An 11,887-nucleotide genomic window follows, 5' to 3' on the forward strand; every position below is an offset into this window, starting at 1 on the left:
GCTAGCACCGCCGCCTCGTAGTGTAGTAGCTTGGCCTTTAGTGAGATAGCTTTCTTATCGTAACGATTCCAAGTCAGTTTGTAGGCCTTCTCTAGTTTCCCTCTTCTGTCTTCATTAGATACCTTATTTCTTCCTGTAATCTGTATTGTTTCTCCTAGGTACTTGAAATTTTCTGTTCTGTGTATTGTCCCTTATTTTGTGTGTAGTGATGGGTGCTCATGAACTGTGTTCTCTCGTATAATATCTGTAGTCCGGTCTTGGCTGCCATTTCGTGTAGTTCCTCTATGGCTCTTATTGTTTCTGTTTCTCGTATCGATATGATGGCTAAATGGTCTGTGAACGCTAGGCACTTGACTTTTACTTTTCCTAACAGGACTCCTTACTGTGTTTTTTCTCATTCCTTCACTATTTTGTCCAGTACTATGTTGAACAGCAATGGCGAGAGGCCATTGCCATGACTCCTGTTCTGATGGTTCAAATGGCTCTGAGCACTATGGGACTCAACATCTTAGGTCATAAGTCCCCTAGAACTTAGAACTACTTAAACCTAACTAACCTAAGGACATCACACACACCCATGCCCGCGGCAGGATTCGAACCTGCGACCGTAGCAGTCCCGCAGTTCCGGACTGCAGCGCCAGAACCGCTAGACCACCGCGGCCGGCGACTCCTGTTCTGATTTCGAATTGTTCTGAGAGCTCTCCACAGAACTTCACTTTAGATGTCGTGTTTGTTACTGTTTGCTGAATTATGGTTAGTGTCTTTCTATCTACTCTGTATTCTTTCAGTATTTTAAAGAGGGTCTCTCTGTCTGTTGAGTCTTACGCCTTCTTGAAGTCGAGAAAGTTAATGGTTCTGTTCTGTTTGTGTTCCATATCTGTTCAGCGCGCGACCTGTATTTACGAAAGCTGGCCTGGTAATCGCCAGTCATGTGGTTTGTTTGCTTCTCTAATCTGTTTAGCAGTGCTTTCGAAAGTATCTTACTTGTGACAGCTGTAAAGACATTGCTTTCTCCGAAAGTCGATAGTATTTTTTTCTTTTCGACATTACCTTGTCATAGTGCGTATCATTTATTTCAACTACTGTTTATTTGTTAATACGTCACATTGTTTTTTCATTCATTTTGCTAATGTTTTATATTGTACGAATATGAATGTTTTGGTTTTATATGCTTGGTAAATCTTTGGTTATGCTAAGAGAAGTACTGTGTCAGAGAGAGAGCGAACGACTATCGATAGAGAGTGTGTGAGTTGTTGTGGTATCGTGGCCGGTTCGCGGGTGGAGAAGCGTTGCAAAGTTCAAATGGTTCAAATGGCTCTGAGCACTATGCGACTTAAGTTCTGAGGTCATCAGTCGCCTAGAACTTAGAACTAATTAAACCTAACTAACCTAAGGACATCACACACATCCATGCCCGAGGCAGGATTCGAACCTGCGACCGTAGCGGTCGCTCGGCTCCAGACTGTAGCGCCTAGAACCGCACGGCCACACCGGCCGGCCGTTGCAAAGTTCGGCGTGAAAGACGGTGATACGCGGAGGAACAATTAATTACAGTGCGTCCGCTGTGTTAATAGCAGATCGTGCATTGTTAAGTGAACAGTAAAACCTGAAAAGTATATCGAGTGTTTGCGGTGACGATTTTACATACTGTGTGAACTTGTGACAATTAGCCGTGAACCAGACACCATTGTCGTGTGGAGACACTAACTGTTAGACTTGCGTGAAAGTGGTACAAACCAAAAGGTTAAGTAAAAAAACTGCTGTGATTTGATCAAGAAACATTTGTTTTATCATCCAAACTGTCTTAAAGAAGACGACGTCGTAAATTGAACTGATGTTTAACGGACTGCTATAGTGATAAATACATGTGACTGTTTTCCTGTGGCAACACGGTGGAAGAATTGCGCGAAGTATTGGCATTAACCGGATATATATCGTAAATACTAAAGACATTGCATAATTCCGATCTACCCGCACCGCGTGATTAATAAACGTTTAATGATAAAACGTCGCGTGCGTAACGACAACGCACACACTGGAACTAAGATTATCGCGCCAGTGCTGCCAGCTGATTCGACTGCAACGGAGACGTGGACCACCGCCGTAACTGGAATATTAGTGAAACAGGAGGATCCATCATTATCTTCACGCCACGAACCAGGATTCACTTCACACATCGTCCGCGCGGACCACCGCTGACGTCATCGCACTGCCTGCAGCAACAGTTAAGACATTAAAAGAAAATTATTACGCTCTCTCTCATTTCAAAATTAAAGACAATTGCAGTTAAATTAACTATTTTAGAAATACTGTCACAATATCTCAATTTTGTTTAGTCCCAATAAATATTCTTTCCATTATTTCGTCTTGTTGACAGTGTTGAAAACCCGCCAAATTAAAGTTCAATTAATGATTTTCTTTCGAAATTCTTCTCAGACATTTTGCTGCTCACCATAATTTTATTTTAATGTTTGTGTGTAACTTCTTTTGGAGGGAGTACATATTTTATTATTTGTGCAGTAAAATTAGCTACCATAAAATTACGTATTTTACCAGCTGATGCTGTCCTCCATTACTGCTTGTAAACCGACCAATAGAATTTTTGCACCTATTTTCTCATTGGCTGTCAGCTTCAAAACAAAATTACGTATTTCGTGGGCATCTAGCAGATGCTCGATGTCTATGTAGGCCCCTAAAATATTTTTTTTTGCTTTTGCAGGTTTACTGGAATTATATTGACTTTAATTGTTCCCGTTAAAGTGATTTATCGCATCTATATAATAACTGTAGTGAATTACCTAATTTATTTTTATGACGTAAACATTGGCATACCATATTTAGATTAAAATTGACGTCTTATTGGCCCCACATAAGATTCTGCACGTTCTGACAAAGACTATGCCAAATTTTTTTTTCGTCCATGACTAACAGGGGAAGTCAGATGTTTTATTATTTAAAAGTTTTTTTTTCAAAAGTAGAGAACCAGTTTCTTTACACAGGTAACAGTGATATGCTCTCCAGTTGTTTGGGTCCGACTTATCCCCTTTCTTGTGTAGAGGGTATATCAGTGCTGTGCGCCATTCTTTCGATATCTGTTCTGTTTCCCATGTCTGTTTCTTGACGTTGTGTACGTGTTGTGTGAGGTCCGGCTCTTGTAGCTTCCAGAACTCCGCGATGACTCCATCCTCTCCTCGTGCTCTACTGTTCTTGAGGGTCTTGATGGTTTCTCTTACTTCTTCTGTCAATGGAGGTTTGCCATCTGGGTTTGGTGCGGGTTCCTCTGTGTCCAGCTTGTCTGTTGGTGATTCTGCGTTTAGGAGATTCTCGAAGTACTTCACTAGGAGGTTACAGTTGTTCTTGGTGTTGGTCTCTAGTGTGCCTTTCGGTCTCCTAAAGTAGAGGTTCGGTGCTTGGCATTTCATCGTGTTTTCTCTGAACGTCCTGTAGAAACTCCTCGTGTTGTTCCTTGAGAAGCCTGCTTCTATCCGTTCTGGTTTCTGCTTGTCGTAATTTCGTTTTTCTTTACGGATAATTTTACTTGTCTGTTCTCTGTGTTTGCCGCGGTCTGAGGCGGTCTGAGGCGCTGCAGTCATGGACTGTGCGGCTGCTCCCAGCGGAGGTTCGAGTCCTCCCTCGGGCATGGGTGTGTGTTTGTCCTTAGGATAGTTTAGGTTAAGTGGGGTGTAAGCTTAGGGACTGATGACCTTAGTAGTTAAGTCCCATAAGATTTCACACACATTTGAACATTTTTATTTCTGTGTTTTGAGAAATTCTTGCCAGTTTTCTGGTATCTTGTTGCTATTGAACTCTTCCATATGTTGATTCGTCTTTCGATTGCTAGGTCACATGTGTGGTTCCACCAGGGGTGTTTCTACATCTACATCTACATTTATACTCCGCAAGCCACCCAACGGTGTGTGGCGGAGGGCACTTTACGTGCCACTGTCATTACCTCCCTTTTCTGTTCCAGTCGCGTATGGTTCGCGGGAAGAACGACTGTCTGAAAGCCTCCGTGCGCGCTCTAATCTCTCTAATTTTACATTCGTGATCTCCTCGGGAGGTATAAGTAGGGGGAAGCAATATATTCGATACCTCATCCAGAAACGGACCCTCTCGAAAGCTGGCGAGCAAGCTACACCGCGATGCAGAGCGCCTCTCTTGCAGAGTCTGCCACTTGAGTTTGCTAAACATCTCCGTAACGCTATCACGGTTACCAAATAACCCTGTGACGAAACGCGCCGCTCTTCTTTGGATCTTCTCTATCTCCTCCGCCAAACCGACCTGGTACGGATCCCACACTGATGAGCAATACTCAAGTATAGGTCGAACGAGTGTTTTGTAAGCCACCTCCTTTGTTGATGGACTACATTTTCTAAGCACTCTCCCAATGAATCTCAACCTGGTAGCCACCTTACCAACAATTAATTTTATATGGTCATTCCACTTCAAATCGTTCCGCACGCATACTCCCAGATATTTTACAGAAGTAACTGCTACCAGTGTTTGTTCCGCTATCATATAATCATACAATAAAGGATCCTTCTTTTGTTTTGTCCTGGTTCTCTGTGCAACTGCTAATTTTATGGCTTCCTGAAGCCTTCCTGATAGCTGGTCCCAGTTTTGCGTTGTTCCTATTTTAATTTTCCCCAGTATTTTCTCTTGGTTGAGTGTTGGATATTCTGAGTCTGGTCTAATGATCGTATCGTCTGTTATTTCCTCTTAGGGATTAGGCGTGTCTTTATCTGTAGTAGGTGGTAATCTGAGTCAAAGAAGCCCTTTCGTGTGTTGACGTTCTGGATTTCCCCCTGTGCTTCTCATTGTATTATGACGTGGTCGATCTGTAATTCTCTCTTGCCACTTGGGAGTTTCCATGTGGTTATTTTTGTATGGGTGTCTTGAAGTTTGTTGACATGACTATGAGGTCATGGGTCTTGCAGAATTCTATCAGGTGTCTCCTGTTTAGGTTTGTGCCACGCTGTGGTGTCTGTATTTTTGTTCTGTTTCCAGTTTTGAGTAGAAGTCTCCTAGAATAATTTTAGTTCGGTGTGTAGAAATTTTCTTGATTGTATCCTCTATTACTGTCCAAAAGTCCTCAATGGCGTCTGGGACCTCCCTGTTGTGGTCATTTGTTGGTGGGTGTGCGTTTATAATCCTGTATGTCCCGTTTGCCGACTTAATTGTCAGTGTGCTGATTCTTTTTTTAGGCGATGTGAAGTCCGTTACCGCGTCTGTGATCGTCTTGTGTGCTGCGAATCCTGTGCCATAGAGCCTGAGGTTCCTCCTGTGTACTGTTGGTTTTGCCTTGTGTATTCTCTAGTTTGTTGAAATGGTCTTCATGTGGGAATCTTGTCTCTTATAGTGCGCACATTTTGATCTTGAATCTGTCTAAAGTGTCTGTAAAAGCTGTTTCATCTTGCCCGTCTTGAGGAGTGTGTTCACTTTGACTGTTGCGAGTTTGAGAAACTCCGATTCTTCTCATGATATCCGTGAGCTCCCGGAATCCGATGCTCGCGACCGTTCCAGTCTATTGACTGGGGCCTGGGACAGTGAGATTTTACTAGTTGTTCCATCATGATGTTTAGTGGTTGGATTTGTGGCGTGTTGCCGAGTATATATTTTATCTCTGCAAAACTTAGGGACGAGGAATGTAATGCAACATGTTAACAGCCCGGTGGAAGTGAAAGTGGAATGAGAGTGCAAGAGCATGTTGCCAGAGGTCCCGCAGTCGTACACAGAATGTCGGACGTCACCTGTTGTGAGATCATCACGATGACACTGCAACAAAAATGGTTCAAATGGCTCTGAGCACTATGGGACTCAACATCTTAGGTCATAAGTCCCCTAGAACAGAACTACTTAAACCTAACTAACCTAAGGACATCACACACACCCAAGCCCGAGGCAGGATTCGAACCTGCGACCGTAGCAGTCCCGCGGTACCGGACTGCAGCGCCAGAACCGCTAGACCACCGCGACCACTGCAACACGAGGCAGTCGGAGGAACGGGAGAACACCGGCTACAGTGCGCTGTCGTGGTGTTCTTCATTGCAGTATGGCCCGTTGACAACATTTGGTTGACTTCAGGTGGAGAAGAAGCATCAGGAAACTGGAAGAAGGACGGAGTTTGACGAGTGTAGCTCAAAGAGTCTGGTGGTGCTCACAGAAATGTTTAATGTGCAGGGAGGGCGTTCCTACCTGAAGCAGAGGAGGTGGTCGACCATGGTCAACCACAGTGGCAGATGACCGTTATGTTCTGCAACAGGCTAGGTAGGCCACATCAAATGCGGGGTGCAACTGGAGTCAAATTTACCAGGATTTAAATGCACGCAGTCTCACATTCCGCCGTGTCACGGCGACCAGTACATTGTGTCCTGTTGACGCCCCTTTGCTATGGTGCCAAGAGCTTAGGGGTTGGACCGACGATGAGTGCTGTTCTCGGGTGAGAGCAGATCCAGGCTGAATACCAGCTCTGAACGTAATGTCATTCGGCGAGAGGTTTGGAACACGTAATGCATATGAGATAATGGGCGAGTCGCTGCGCCCTGAAAATATTCCAAGTTCGGAGGAAGCGGTGCCCACACGGGCCGCTCTGCCAGTCGGGGCCCGACAGCAAACACGTGGTACCGAATGTTAGCCAGACTGAACGAGAGGCGTAGCCCCAGTGACGTGGCTGGGAATTCCGTAGTGATGCGGTGTCGATGAAGGAGACACGCCGGGAGGGCCAAAGATGGCGGACTTTGTCTGAAACCTTACTGGCAGACGCTTCACAGTTTGTATAGAAATTAATAGTAGCCAGATGAATCATGATACCTCAAAAAGAAACATGTTCATTACCATCATTTGCCCAACGATTCTGATGGTGTAAACAGATTTCCAATATCTTTATTAGTTTAAAGTTTAGTATCTGACGATAAATTATGCAACTAACACCCAGCAACGAATTTCCAAAATATAAACGCTTCATCCGATTTCGTCGATATACATGTCTTTAGGAAGCAATTAGTGTAAACCTAAACTGGTACGAATTACAGGCATGTAACTTAAATAGTACATGAGTTATTATAGGTCAAAGTGGCTGATTACTATCGATTGGGTCAGGCCATAAGTACTCCAGAGTTACACGAAAAAACGGTAGCAGCATCCTTATAAATATATTTATTCATCTGTGACTTCGTTTATATCCGATATATACTATTGATGAAGAAATTGGTTAAATATTTACTGTGTTTTAGAAAGCACAGAGACATTAGCCTACTGGATTACCTTTTTTTCTATTCCTTTGATATATGTTTATTTAATTTGTTTGTGTATCTAATAATGTGTGTTAGAGCGTGTTTATGGTCCATCCGTAGGAATATTTATTTAATTTCAAGTTAGTTAAATGTAAATTCAGTATTTGGTATGTGGTTCTGAGCACTATGGGACTTAACATCTGAGGTCATCAGTCCCCTAGAACTTAGAACTACTTAAAGCTAACTAACCTAGGGACATCCCACACATCCACGCCCGCGGCAGGATTCGAACCTGCAACTGTACCGGTCGCGCGGTTCCAGACTGAAGCGCCTAGAACCGCTCGGCCGCACCAGCCGGCATTTGGTATGTGTTTCAATATGTTTGTGAGTGCACGTTGGCTTGGAGACATGGAGGGAGCGCTCTAGCCAATCACAGCGCTCGTTACCAAGAGAGGTGTCAGGAGGTTGGGTAGTGTTGAGCAGTGGACAGTTCGGGACAGGACATGGAAAGTACTGGACGTGAAGGCGCGATGGACAGACGCGGGAAAGACTTGGGGAATGCTGGGCAGTTTGGGCGTGATCGCGAGAGATAGAAATACTTCGGAGTGCCCACTTGTGCACTTGTGAGATTTCCGCGGCTTCTGCAGTGAAGACGTAGTACGCGTTTGGAAGTGAATATCTCACGAGCTATGTTGTTATTCATAACTAATTACGTGAAGTAGGAATCTATTGTTTCCGTATTATTCAACTTATATTTTATTTAATTGCTCGACCATCGACACCAATAAGTGTTTGGCAGAAATATACCGCGTTCTCAAAAGTACACGACTGGCCATTAAAATTGCTACACCACGAAGATGACGTGCTACGGAGGCGAAATTTAACCAACAGGAAGAAGATGCTGTGATACGCAAATGATTACCTTTTCAGACCATTCACACAAGGCTGGAGGCGGTGGCGACACCTACAACGTGCTGACATGAGGAAAGTTTCCAACCGATTTCTCATACGCAAACAGCACTTGACCGGCGCTGCCTGGTGATACGTTGTTGTGATGCCTCGTCTGAGGAGGAGAAATGCGTACCATCACGTTTCAGACTTTGATAAAGGTCGGATTGTAGCCTATCGCGATTGCGGTTTATCGTGTCGCGACATGGCTGCTCGCGTTGGTCGAGATGCAATGACTGTTAGCAGAATATGGAATCGGTGGGTTCAGGAGGGTAATAAGGAACGCCGTGTTGGATCCCAACGGCCTGGTATCACTAGCAGTCGAGATGACAGGCATCTTATCCGCATGGCTGTAACGGATCGTGCAACCACGTCACGATCCCTGAGTCAACAGATGTGGACGTTTGCAAGACAACAACCATTTGCACGAACAGTTCGACGACGTTTGCAGCAGCATTGACTATCAGCTCGGAGACCATGGCTGCGGTTACCCTTCACACTGCATCACAGACAGGAGCACCTGCGATGGTGTACTCAACGACGAACCTGGGTGCACGAATGGGAAAACGTCTTTTTTTCGGATGAATTCAGGTTCTGTTTACAGCATCATGATGGTCACATCCATGTTTGGCGATATCGCGGCGAACGCACATTGGAAGCGTGTATTCGTCATCGCCATACTGGCGTATCACCCGGCGTGATGGTATGGGGTGCCATTGGTTACACGTCTCGGTCACCTCTTGTTCGCATTGACGGCACTTTGAACAGTAGACGTTACATTTCAAATGTGTTACGACCCGTGGCTCTACCCTTCATTCGATCCCTGCGAAACCCTACATTTCAGCAGGATAAAGCACGACCGCATGTTACAGGTCCTGTACGAGCCTTTGTGGATACAGAATATGTTCGACTGCTGCCCTGGCCAGCACGTTCTCCAGATCTCTCACCAATTGAAAACGTCTGGTCAATGGTGGCCGAGCAACTGGGTCGTCACAATACGCCAGTCACTACTCTTGATGAACTGTGGTATCGTGTTGAAGCTGCATCGGCAGCTGTACCTGTACACGCCATCCAAGCTCTGTTTGACTGAATGCCCAGGCGTATCAAGGCCGTTATTACGGCCAGAGGTGGTTGTTGTGGGTACTGATTTCTCAGGATCTATGCACCCAAATTGCGTGAAAATGTAATGACATGTCAGTTCTAGTATAATATGTTTGTCCAATGAATACCCGTTTATCATCTGCATTTCTTCTTGGTGTAGCAATTTTAACGGTCAGTAGCGTACTTCTACTATCGTACTCACATTTAAAGTCATTAAGATAGCATATGCAGATTTTATTTAATTGCGATCTTTGATTTATAAATTTATATGTTACATTCATAATTAGCAGTTGTCGAGTGATAGAAACGTTCGACCATTCGATTCATGTGTGTATACTGTAGACTCAGCAGTATTTCGCCTGTAATGCGGCAACTACGTATCCCAGCCCCTAGACAATGAAACGAGCAAAAACGTTTTTGCAACTCTGAGTCGGAGGGTCCGTAATTATTTGAGAGCCCGCATGCACACAGGAACGCTGTGGAAGATGATCGTTTTGGTGGACCAGGTGCCATGTTGTGGGGAGGCAAGGAGTTGCGTGAGTGTACTGAGCCCCGGACCTCTGACCACTGTGCGGTCACCACCCCACCTTACGGTGACGCCGTGCTGCTCCGTGTGCGCCTTCTCAGAGGTGCATTGGGCGCCGTTTTCATTTTTACGGATGACAGTGCGCGGCGGAGCAGCTCCTGGAACGAGGCGATATTCGCTGAACGGACAGGCCTGCCCGTTCCCTCAACTTAAAACTCATCGAGTACTTACTGGATGAGTGGAGGAGATGCCCTGCGCTACGTCCACATGTACCTTGGACCATCCACGAATTGTTTGCCTCGCTGGTGCAGCAATGGGACGCCGCACCGTGACAACTCCTTACGAACCTCGTAACTAACGCGGGAACACGTTGTGCAGCATGCACCGCCATCCGTGGTGACCACACGCTCTATTCGGATGCACGTCAAGCCTTTTGTAATGTTCAAGCCGTCGTAAACCGCGGTGAATTCAGTGCAATTATTGTCTTTGAGTAAAGCTGTGTTTCCTGTTCGTTTCATTGCGTATGCTACAGTTCCCCACAGTCGTTTAATGAACAAAGTAAGAGCATATGGACTATCAGACCAGTTGTGTGATTGGATTGAAGAGTTCCTAGATAACAGAACGCAGCATGTCATTCTCAATGGAGAGAAGTCTTCCGAAGTAAGAGTGATTTCAGGTGTGCCGCAGGGGAGTGTCGTAGGACCGTTGCTATTCACAATATACATAAATGACCTTGTGGATGACATCGGAAGTTCACTGGGGCTTTTTGCAGATGATGCTGTGGTGTATCGAGAGGTTGTAACAATGGAAAATTGTACTGAAATGCAGGAGGATCTGCAGCGAATTGACGCATGGTGCAGGGAATGGCAATTGAATCTCAATGTAGACAAGTGTAATGTGCTGCGAATACACAGAAAGATAGATCCCTTATCATTTAGCTACAAAATAGCAGGTCAGCAACTGAAAGCAGTTAATTCCATAAATTATCTGGGAGTAGGCATTAGGACTGATTTAAAAGCAAATTACAATATAATATTAATCGTCGATAAAGCAGATGCCAGACTGAGATTCATTGGAAGAATCCTAAGGAAATGCAGTCAGAAAACAAAGGAAGTAGGTTACAGTACGCTTGTTCGCCCACTGCTTGAATACTGCTCAGCAGTGTCGGATCCGTACCAGATAGGATTGATAGAAGAGATAGAGAACATCCAACTGAGAGCAGCGCGCTTCGTTACAGGATCATTTAGTAATCGCGAAAGCGTTACGGAGATTATAAATAAACTGCAGTGGAAGACTCTGCAGGAGAGACGCTCAGTAGCTCGGTACGGGCTTTTGTCAAAGTTTCGAGAACATACCTTCACCGAGGAGTCAAGCAGTATATTGCTCTCTCCTACGTATTCCTCGCGAAGAGACCACGAGGATAAAATCGGAGAGATTAGAGCCCCCACAGAGGCATACCGACAATCTTTATGTCCACGAACAATACGAGACTGGAAGAGAAGAGAGAACCAATAGAGGTACTCAAAGTACCCTCCGCCACACACCGTCAGGTGGCTTGCGGAGTATGGATGTAGATGTATATTTAGATGTAGATTGGGTATATCTTTCAGTCATTGTATATGTACTATACTGTAACGGTTCTTTCTATACATTGTCCAGTTTTCATCGATCTATCTCACTCAGCAGCGACGTATTATGCGAAACATACTTTTGTCCTTACGTTTTGCATACATTATATGTTGGAGCGCCAGAGAAACTGGTATAGCCATGCGTATTCATATACAGAGATATGTAAACACGCAGAATACGGCGCTGCGGTCGACAATGCCTGTATAAGACAGCAAGTGTCTGGCACAGATCTGTTACTGCTGCTATAATGGCAGGTTGTAAAGATTTAAGTGAGTCTGAATGTGCTGTTATAGTCGTTGCATGAGCGACGGGACACAACATCTCACAGCTAGCAACGAAGGGGGGATTTTCCAGTACGACCATTTGAGCGTGAACATCAGGAATCCGATAAAACATCAAATCTCCGACATCGCTGCGGCCGGAAAAAGATCCTGCAAAAACTGGACCAGCG

The sequence above is a fragment of the Schistocerca serialis genome, chromosome 4 (assembly GCF_023864345.2).
Source record: "Schistocerca serialis cubense isolate TAMUIC-IGC-003099 chromosome 4, iqSchSeri2.2, whole genome shotgun sequence".
In the NCBI taxonomy this organism is placed as follows: Eukaryota; Metazoa; Arthropoda; class Insecta; order Orthoptera; family Acrididae; genus Schistocerca; species Schistocerca serialis.